The 10,938-nt window shown below is 39.7% G+C and overlaps 1 pseudogene; it reads left to right on the plus strand.

Moving 5' to 3' along the window:
- The first annotated feature begins 4,599 nt into the window (after window positions 1-4,599).
- Window positions 4,600-6,884, plus strand: LOC149115607 (uncharacterized; annotated as a pseudogene).
- Window positions 6,885-10,938: the final 4,054 nt, after the last annotated feature.

Here is a 10,938-nt window from a genome sequence, read left to right on the forward strand (position 1 = left end):
ACTTAGCCTACGGGAGTTTGGGAAGTGTTGTCACCAAAGTAAACCAAGAACGACATGATGTTCTGTGGCAATGTACGGCGGTAATATTCTGCAAACGCCAAGGAAAACTTATCCATGATCTGATAGTGGAAATCCAAGTCACTGATGGTTGCATGGTTCAGTGAAGGATGTTACATATTGTAAAAATCTCCTCACAAAGGCGAATGGAGAATTACACACCGCAGCCGAGGCTGTGTATGGAAGATGGTTGACTCATCTTTACCTCAGAATGAAGTGTAGGTCTTGTTACCGGCGATTAAATAATTTTAGAGAATTCAGGGCCTTTTAAATGATCCCTGAAAGCCAAAGTCACTTCAAAAGGAGCGAAAGGGTGAAAAGATTTATTGAAGTTTCACCGTGCCGTTGGCGCCCCGAACTTTGCCCAAGCGCAAAGGATATAAATACAACAAAGTCGTCACGTTATGCATTTTGCCGTCGTTGGTGATAAAATGGATTTATCTTCGAACGAAACGAGGCTAGAAAAAGAAAAATATAATTTTTATTGTGTCGTTAATAAATTAGTGTACGTGACGCCAACGGTTCGAGAGAATTGTGCACATTTTCATTTAATTCTCGATCTCTCGACCTTTCTTTGCTTCAAGCATGTTTCTGAGGGGCATTTTTTGTGCCTTGTTAATAGAAGAAATGGAAATTATAAGTAGAACAGAGTCGTTTGATTATGTTACAGCATATTTTTAGAGGTCGTAGGTCTGCATGGTTTCCGCTGTTAACTGCACGTCGCATCTCAGAGTTTGACACCTCTGTAATTTGCCATGCCATGCTTACACTTTGTTTACGTTCGTTTCTATTGCAAGATATGTTTTAAGGCTCTAAGTATTGGCTCTCCAGGGACAAAGATTAAAATATTCTGTGAACATATTGCTTACTTGCATTCTATATTGTGATGCCGCAGGTGATGCTGGGCGCGGCTATTTGATTAGAACTGTTTGCAAGCACAGGGCGTTGCACAAATATCATATTTATCTTCATCCAGCTTTTCTTCAGAGACTGCCGTACCTTTACTTTGAGAAAGCTATACATTTTCCTAGAGACGTTCTTATGTTTTTTGCATCAATTTGATCGAGTGCATTCAAAGGAGAAACAACAATTACTACGGAACGAAATTGCGCTGCTTGACGTCCACAGTTGAAATATGACTGACTTTCCATAAATCCAGTGGGTAAGACGGCAACACTGAAAATTACGACCACTAAATTGCCTCGAGACAGACTTGCTTAACCTTTAGGTAAATGTTGGAACAGATATTATTCGAAATTTCAGCCTGAAAGCTAAGTATTGGTAAACGCCGCGGGTAATGTGGCGGTCGCAGCGCGCGACAAACTGCTGATTACAGAGGACCCCTCCGTGATGTTCTCAATTGTCAAAGTGGCACATGACCAGACCCAACCAGGGTCTCTCTTCGCTCGTTCCAGGGGGCGGTAAGATGAGAGACCCTGGGAATGAGGTTGATAAAATAAGATCAAACAAAGCACACGAAAGCCACATGGAGTTGATTTTCTCTTTCTTTTGGGATTGTCTTTCTGGCTTTCTCTTATTTTGTTTTGCATGTCCTTTTTTACTTTGCATTTTGTGAAACACAATGAATAAAACATTTAAAATGGAACCAAATTTGCAAGTTATTATAGAGTTGTTTATATTTTACGTGGTCAAGCTGATGCAACATTCTCATTCCCAGAGGCCGCATTCCTTTTGGTCTGTTGCTGACCAAAACGAGCACCTTTTAATAGTTCAATTTTTTTGTGTGCATCGTTTGCATTCTCCCTGGCCATCTCTATAAGCGTGCATTATGTTTAATCTTCTTTAAGCCAAATTTTCCCCATCTGTACAGAATGGAGGTGAAGGAAGGTAAATGAAAGTGAATGGAGTGATCACATACTTGCTAGTAAGTGGACAGAAGATGTAGCTTACATGAAGTGGTTAACTAGGCGACTATATGGCATTCAGCTATGAAGAACATACCAGTAGGCTAGATACACTTGGTGCACTTGGTACGCCCAGTATGCTCGGTACACTCGGTATGCTCAGTACACTCGGTCCACTCGATCCACTCTGTACGCTTGGTACATCTGGTATGCTTGGTACGCCCAGTAGACTCGGTATGCTAGATACCCTTGGTACACTCAGTACACTTCGCATACTTAGTACCCTCGGTACACATGGTACACTTGGTATGCTAGATACCCCTGGTGCACTTGGTGCACTCAATACACGTGGTACACTTGGTATGCTCGGTACGCTAGATACACTTGGTGCACTTGGTACACTTGGTACGCTAGATACACTTGGTGCACTTGGTACACTTGGTACACTTGGTACACTAGATACACTCAGTGCACTTGGCACACTTGGTACGCTAGATACACTCGGTGCACTTGGTACACTTGGTATGCTAGATACACTCAGTGCACTCGGTACACTTGGTACGCTAGATACACTCGGTGCACGCGGTACACTTGGTACGCTAGATACACTCGGTACACTTGGTACACTTGGTACGCTAGATACACTCGGTGCACTTGGTACACTTGGTATGCTAGATACACTCAGTGCACTCGGTACACTTGATACACTAGATACACTCAGTGCACTTGGTACACTTGGTACGCTAGATACACTCAGTGCACTTGAAACACTTGGTACGCTAGATACAGTCAGTGCACTTGGTACACTTGGTACGCTAGATACACTCGGTGCACTTGGTACACTTGGTACGCTAGATACACTCGGTGCACTTGGTACACTTGGTATGCTAGATACACTCAGTGCACTCGGTACACTTGATACACTAGATACACTCAGTGCACTTGGTACACTTGGTACGCTAGATACACTCAGTGCACTTGAAACACTTGGTACGCTAGATACAGTCAGTGCACTTGGTACACTTGGTACGCTAGATACACTCGGTGCACTTGGTACACTTGGTACGCTAGATACACTCGGTGCACTTGGTACGCTTGGTACACTAGATACACTCAGTGCACTTGGTACACTTGGTACGCTAGATACACTCAGTGCACTCAGTACACTTGGTACACTAGATACACTCGGTGCACTTGGTACACTAGGTACGCTAGATACACTCGGTGCACTTGGTACACTTGGTACGCTAGATACACTCAGTGCACTCGGTACACTTGGTACACTAGATACACTTGGTGCACTTGGTATGCTTGGTACACTAGATACACTCAGTGCACTTGGTACACTTGGTACGCTAGATACACTCGGTACACTTGGTACGCTAGATACACTCGGTGCACTTGGTACGCTTGGTACACTAGATACACTCGGTGCACTTGGTACGCTTTGTACACTAGATACAATCGGTGCACTTGGTACACTTGGTACGCTAGATACACTCAGTGCACTTGGTACACTTGGTACATTAGATACACTCAGTGCACTTGGTACGCTTGGTACACTAGATACACTCAGTGCACTTGGCACACTTGGTATACTAGATACACTCAGTGCACTTGGTACGCTTGGTACGCTAGATACACTCAGTGCACTTGGTATGCTTGGTACGCCAGATACACTCGGTACACTTGGTACGCTTGGTACACTAGATACACTCGGTGCACTTGGTACGCTAGATATCCTTGGTGCATTTGGTACACTTGGTACGCTTGGTACACTTGGTATGCTAGATACTTGTGGTACACTCGGTACACTCAGTACACTGGGTACGCTCAGTATGCTCGGTATGCTCGGTACACTTGGTTCATTTGGTACACTGGGTACCTCAGTACCTCAGCATATGCTCCATACCTTGGTACTTAGTCGTTTGGGCCTCATCGCTGAACTGCCAAGCTTAAATTTTAATACTTCGAAAGTATCTCTGCAATTGATACTAAAAGTAACGACTACAAAGTAGTAGTGAATAATCTCTCTCTTTCTCCAACGATGTCTAATCACAGCACCTCTCTGGATAGCTAACACCACAGCAATTTGATTTTAATTAGTGCAACTGACAGTTCACATATTTGACTGTCATTTCCTGATTTTATGAGTCATACCGGATGCGGTGCCTTTAGCTTTCACTGTATAGTGAAGTGCTGAAAAATCAGTAAACTATCAATTATTAACATGGCAAGTTGGATATTCAATCAACCCTGATAGCTCGAACCCCCGCTAACTCGAACTGATTTTCATTTCCCTTCAGAGTTTGAGTTACCGGGGTTCTACTGTATTATTTTATTTTATTGAGACAAACAGTAGCCAAATAGAAAAGCTGTGTAATACTATATTCGTATCATTTTTCAAGCTTACGTACATGTACACTTCCGAGTTGAAGTGCATAAACATGTTTTATAAATTAATATATAATTTTTGCAACAGAAATATTGAATATTCTCTCTTTTTACCTCATGATATGCACCTCATACCATGAGGTACATACCTCACAAACGAACAGGAAATGTGCTCAAGAAAGCTTGAGTGGAAAGAAATGGGTTTTAAAGTCTGAAAAGTTATGATGTCTCCAAGATACATTTGGATGACGAGGAATAGAATGCACAAAACGAACTATTTGGAATGAATGCTTTATGGTCTGGGGAAAAAGGTAAGCTACCCTCCTTCTACCGTATTGCATTTTGAATTTTCTACAAATACTCAAAATTAAATGCGCTTTTAATATTTCGCAATTTACTAGGAAGCTGTTCAGAAAATGTCACATGACAAAGGACGTCAATGAAGCTTTCGCCAAGTTCACCTCTTGCTGGGGCTTAAATACCACAACTGTAGGCATTTTAGAGGCAGCGTGGCCAAGTGGTTAGAGTGCCGGATTTGAAATCTGTAGGTCCCAGGTTCAAATCCCGTTCTGACCACTAGCTGATGTTGTTCACGGTGGCCGCGAGTTCAACTTCTCGGCTGCGCTTGTGAATAGCTAACTGGTCTGCCTCTCGCCAGTTGGGATTCTTAACCTAGTTATGTTTATTTGAATATTTATTTATCATTGTTTATTTACATTGGTCCTGAAAAGCCCCAATGGGGAGTGGCCAATTACGTATACATTTTTTTTTTAACTGTGATAAGCTATAGAGATTGAACACAACTGCCAAACAAATGCTAAATACAATATACGCAAAATAACAAATACCATAAAAAATACAAAATATCAAACAACAAAGAAATGCCAAACAGATGATCCGTTACCTGAATACCACCTGAAATACACCAAGGTATGGAGCGAATGATTATCGAAGGTAATCCTATAATTCCCGAGCAGTTTGAAAATCAAAATAAAATACCAGTTTACCAGTTCAGTTGTCAAGTAATTCTCAGTACAGAAATGCAGATAAAAATGTGAATGTACGGAATTTTAGAGCTACCATTGTCTCCTATCCTCAGTTTAGAATGACACCTGAAAGAGAACCCTCCAGAATTTCTTACAAAATGGTTACCAGACTTTCTAATGGCAAGAAAAAAAATGTCGGTGAAATTATACATAAAGAAATTAATTTCACGAAATCCTCCAAGCTGAAAGCTATGTTGTGTGGATATTATCGTTGTCATTTATTTTCTTAGAGCGATATGCAAGTCAAAAATTCATGATTTTCTCAAAGAAGTATTTCACTAGACAAAGTTTAAGCTTGTGTATTTTTCACACAAGGACTCCAAAGCATAAAAACTTGCCTTTGTTTTGTATGATAGCTGAAGGTAATATTTTCAGAAAATTAGGGCTCCAAATGAAAACGTATCATTTTTTGAGCAGAATCATATCATTGACTGGAGATGTGGAGTCAAATCCTGGTCCTGCAAATGAGTATTGCAAATCAGTACCTTTTATATCACCCACAAATTCTGTCTGTTTATAAGAATTCAGATTGTCTCAGTTAGGCAGAACTGCACTTGATGTTGGAGGAGGTGGTGATTGCTTTTTTAGGGCTGTATCGCATCAACTCAATGGAAATCCTAATAGTCATTTCTATGTGCACAGTGTTAGCATTCAGTATTTAGTGAATCACCCTGAACAATTTATAGAGTGTAAAACTGAGCATTCTTGGCAAGGTTATTTGGAAAGAATGTCATGTCAAGGAACATGGCCTGATGCTATCGTAATTCAAGCTGTTGCCAATAGGCCCTTTGCACGATCCGGTCACATGGTACAAAATCACACATGCTGGTGACCAAGTTCTGCAGTGGGACTTCCAAAACAAAGGCAGGTCCAGGTGGACTGGTACGAGTGGCATTGTTTTGGAAGTCCCACTGTGCAACTTGCCCACCAGCATGTGTGATTTTGTACGATGTGACCGGATCGTGCAAAGGGCCTGTTGTCTTAATTTACCAATTCATATTGCTGAATGAAATCCAACTTTTTCTCCAGTTACTGTTGTTGAACCAGTGAATGTTACAAATGCCCTAAATGTTTACATTGGACACCTAGATGAATTTCATTATGTTTCCACAGTAGAAAACAGAACAATGGAGATGAGAGACAACAGCAAACAAACAAAAAATGCAGAAGAAAACAAACCAGTTGATGACAGTGAGAGAATACATAAAAGACAGAAGAGCTGATGATAACTTTAGAATGCAAGGCTGCAACATTAATAGCAAAACATCTAGGAACAAGAAACACCAGGCTGCTAAAAGAAGAAAGTTGAACCCAGAACATGGAAGAGAAATTGAGCAGCACTCCTTAATTCAGAAAACGAAAAGCAGAGAACCCACAGCACATAAGGCAGATAACCAAACAGTCGGTAAGAAAAAGACAAAAGGCTGAGGCTCTGGCAAGTGTATCGCAACTAACATGCAGCAGTCATGAGTTGCAGCCACAAGAAAACAAATACGATGCAATCTCTATGGTAAATTTGTTTTACAAAAACATTGCAAGTGGCCCAGAATATGTGTGCACTCTTTGTGACCAATAATGTGGTTCAAGTGCTCTGTAGTGAAATGTGATCCAAACAAATATAGGGCATGTTCACTAGACATTGTTGAGTCCTTTCTTACTGGTTTTAAAAGTGTCAATGACAATGAATGGATCTGCATGACTTGCAATAAAAAAGGCTAAAAAAAGTTTAAAAAAGCAATTGTCTAACTTGCAGTGGAAAAGGTCTGAAACAAGGCAGGTTACCCAGCTGTTCTAAAGCCAATAAGATGGGTTTTCCTTATAAACCTAATGTATTGAATTTCACATCACAAGAAGAGCGACTAATTTCACCTCGTATACCTTTTATGCAAATCCGTGAACTACCTAGGGGTGGTCAGTTGTCTATTCATGGAAACATTGTCAATGTGCCAAGTGATGTAAATTCAACTGTTCATTGTCTCCCAAGGCCAATAAGTGAATCACAGACCATTCCAATAAAACTTAAAAGGCGCCTTGGTTACAAGCATCACTATCAGTTTCAGAATGTCAGACCTAAGAAAGTATTAGATGCAGCCAAATATCTTGTAGACACTAGTGAATTATTTAAAACTGGAGGCATAAAAGTGCAAAATTCATGGGTAGATGGCATAACTTCACAATCAAGCACCCATGAAGAGTGGGGTGAGTTTGTTCAAAACCCTAACACATCCAGTGCTGATGTGCAAACTAATGAAATTGTCACAAATTGTCAAAACAGTATTTGCATTGCCGATGTTCATAATCCAGACAGAGGGAAAGACACTGAAGGATTACATTTCCTGTCAAAATGTTATATGTATTAGATGAAGACCTTATTTCTATAAACATGCTCAACCAATGGCTGCTTATTAACATGATGCACTTTTTAACTAAAACACTTTACAAATGGAACACATCTTAGTTCCAAAAGAGGCAAAGGACAGCACTTCGTAGAATAATTACCACATACCATGAGGTAGCTCAAAGGACCCTTTGATTCCATTTTAACTATCGAAAACTTCCTTTGAGTTATAGTTGTGAACTATTGTGTACTATATTCTTAAAGTAATGATGCTTCTGTTCAATTTTACTGTTTTTTTTTCATTTTGAAACACCTGTTATTTCCAGAGATGTTCTCTTATTTGTTCAACACAAGAACTTTATAATTCTTCACTTTGAAAGATGTTGTAAGGAATGTTAATTTATCTTCTTTTGAAATTCATAATAATTTTTTCCATGCACTACACTGTACATATAAAATATGCTGTTGTTATAAGCCCGGCAACCAGGCAAGGTCTAAAATAGACTAAATGTCTGGCAGTCTTTAATATTCACGGAATTCCCACAGAAAACCTCATGATTTTTTCAATGCACTACTCTGTACATATAAAATATGCTGTTGCTATGTGTCCTATGTGCCCGGCAACTGGGCAAGGTCTAAAATAGACTAAATGCCTGGCAGTCAAAAGTTTTCACAGAATTTCCACTAAAAGGTTTTTTCAAACTTATTCAGAGTATCAGATGTTTGTTAAGAAATGTCAAGCGATTCCAAAAATTATGTTGATTTTCTATGTGACGAAATATCCAAACTTGGGCATACCATACTGATCACTGTGTTCTTGACTCTTAAAAAGTTTTTAGCTCAGCCCGGTCAGTTAGAAATATTTACTGAATTCCCACAGAAAGCTTCATTCAAACCTATTGAGAGTATTTTTAACCCTCCACGGGAAAACAGGGATAAAGGTGATAGCACGCTCACAACACGCTTCCACTTTAAAACAAAAGAATTTGGCTTTAGCACGCTTAAAGCATGTTCAGGAGCACACTTCATTAGCAAGCTCTTTGGTTTGGTTGGACACACGAGGAACAAAAAAGCGTGCTCACACTAACAATGCAGTCAAACAAAGAAGCGTGTTAAACTTCAAAAACAAAAGATAGTGTGCGACAACACGCTTTAGTGTGCGAAATAGCACCACTTGCTTAAGGAGTGCCATATTTTATTTAAAAAAACTATTTTACTAGTATGCTGAAAGAGTTTTTGAAGAACAAAGAGAACATTGCCAAACATTGCGACTGCATGTCGATCGAAACAATATCACTTACCGTTATTTGAAACTTCACTGTGTTTGTATTTAAACGATTGTTCTTTGTTGTTGGGTTGCAGTTTCGACAAAAGGAGAAATTTCAGTTGTAATGTTTACGTGAATGTTGAACTCGGTGTTTGATCTGTCTTCGTAACAACGTGCTTCAGTGTGAAGAAGCACCATTTCCACCGCCACTTCGTTTGAAAAGAAAACATTGAGCAATAAATATTGATATAATTCGTTTAGAATCTTCTTCTCCATGATATTTCAAACAAATTCCTGTAGTATGGTTTAATGCGGAGATTCACTTTGCTAGCTTGCATACATGGTGACAAACTTTGCGTCCAAATGAGCAAGTGCTAATTGGGCGCCATTTTTGCATGGAAATACATTCAGTTCCAGTGTTCGCACAGTTAATTGATGACTTCAATGCCCCTTGTCAATGTTCACCGATCTTACTGCCAACTTACTACCGATCTCTACTGAATTATTATTTTCGATACTTACTGCCCTTATCCGAATTTGGATTCAAATTTATCAATTATTTATCGACCACCAACTACCACATTAGGTAACTGGTCATTTTGCCCGATAGAGTCCCTTCACCCGAACTGAAAGTTCAAAGAAGATGTGTTAATTCTTTTTCTTTATTGAGCTAAATGAGCGAAATTACTCAAAACACGCCTATTTCTTGTTCTTTAATCCACTGAGCATGGAGCTAACAGTCCGGGTGAACCGACTATCAGTCCGGGCAAATTGGCATCTGGCAAACTGACTACAGGCTCAATATCGCAAGAATTTATTTATGGTGCAAAGCTGTAAACGGTTGACTTTCACATTCAAGTCCGCAAAACAAAAAATACATACAAATTAATTTATCGAAAAATGAATAAACAACAACGGAACGTTCATGAACCAAAAACTTACTCATTTTTAAGAAGTTGAATTTAATGGTAATGGCAACAATGTTCAGCCACTTAGAACTAGTTACATCAAGAATATTTTTATATTTACTGAAAAAGCTAGCGAGTATTACAAATTTACTTACTACTACTTGTCTTAATCTCTACTATAGCCTCTTATAACTGTTGAAATCAAACAAATATCTACTGAAAAAGCTAGCGAGTATTACAAATCTACTTACTACTACTTGTCTTAATCTCTACTATAGCCACTCTAACTGTTGAAATCAAACAAATATCTACTGAAAAAGCTAGCGAGTATTACAAATCTACTTAGGACTATTTGTCTTATTCTCTACTATAGCCACTTATAACTGTTGAAATAAAACAAATATCTAGTGAAAAAGCCAGCGAGTATTGGAAATCTACTAATGACTTGTCTTTTGTATTTCTACAGCCACTTTTAAACGTCGAAAGCAAGTAAATGAAATATAATCAATTGAAAACACTAGCGATATTAACACAGTTCGATTCCTACTGACTTGCATTTTGCTTTAGCCTTTTAACTACAGTCTTCCTCTTGCCCCTACACTTAGAATTAATTTTTGTACGAACATTGTCCCACTGTCCTGGAAACAAAGGCAAGTCAAACTTTTGGCAAAGCCTCGCACACAGGAAGTTCAGTTTATGTTCGTCGAGTTTGGCGTAACCAAATGTGCCACCCGTGTTTCCATTGGCCAATTCATTTTCAGTGAATAGAACATTGACGTACGCCAATGCAGTGGTTGACATCTCTTTTCCCATGAGTAGGATTGCCTCTACTTGGCGACGCTGCTCATCTGTGGGGCCCTGCAGTGGAGTGTTAATTTGTCTGTTCTGCTGGATGGCTGTCAGTGGTGGTCATGAAGAATAAGTCACCAGTGAATTGTTTGCACCAGGGTCTGATGTGTCTGAGGATTGGGTCTTTCAACGAATGAATGATGCAGGAGATCTGGAAGAGGAGACTCGGCAGCGGCGACGCTGCAATTCTTGGAACTGTCTGGGCAGAACTCGG

Source organism: Orbicella faveolata, unplaced genomic scaffold, assembly GCF_042242905.1.
Source record: "Orbicella faveolata isolate gen_17 unplaced genomic scaffold, um_ofav_v1 contig_13, whole genome shotgun sequence".
In the NCBI taxonomy this organism is placed as follows: domain Eukaryota; kingdom Metazoa; phylum Cnidaria; class Anthozoa; order Scleractinia; family Merulinidae; genus Orbicella; species Orbicella faveolata.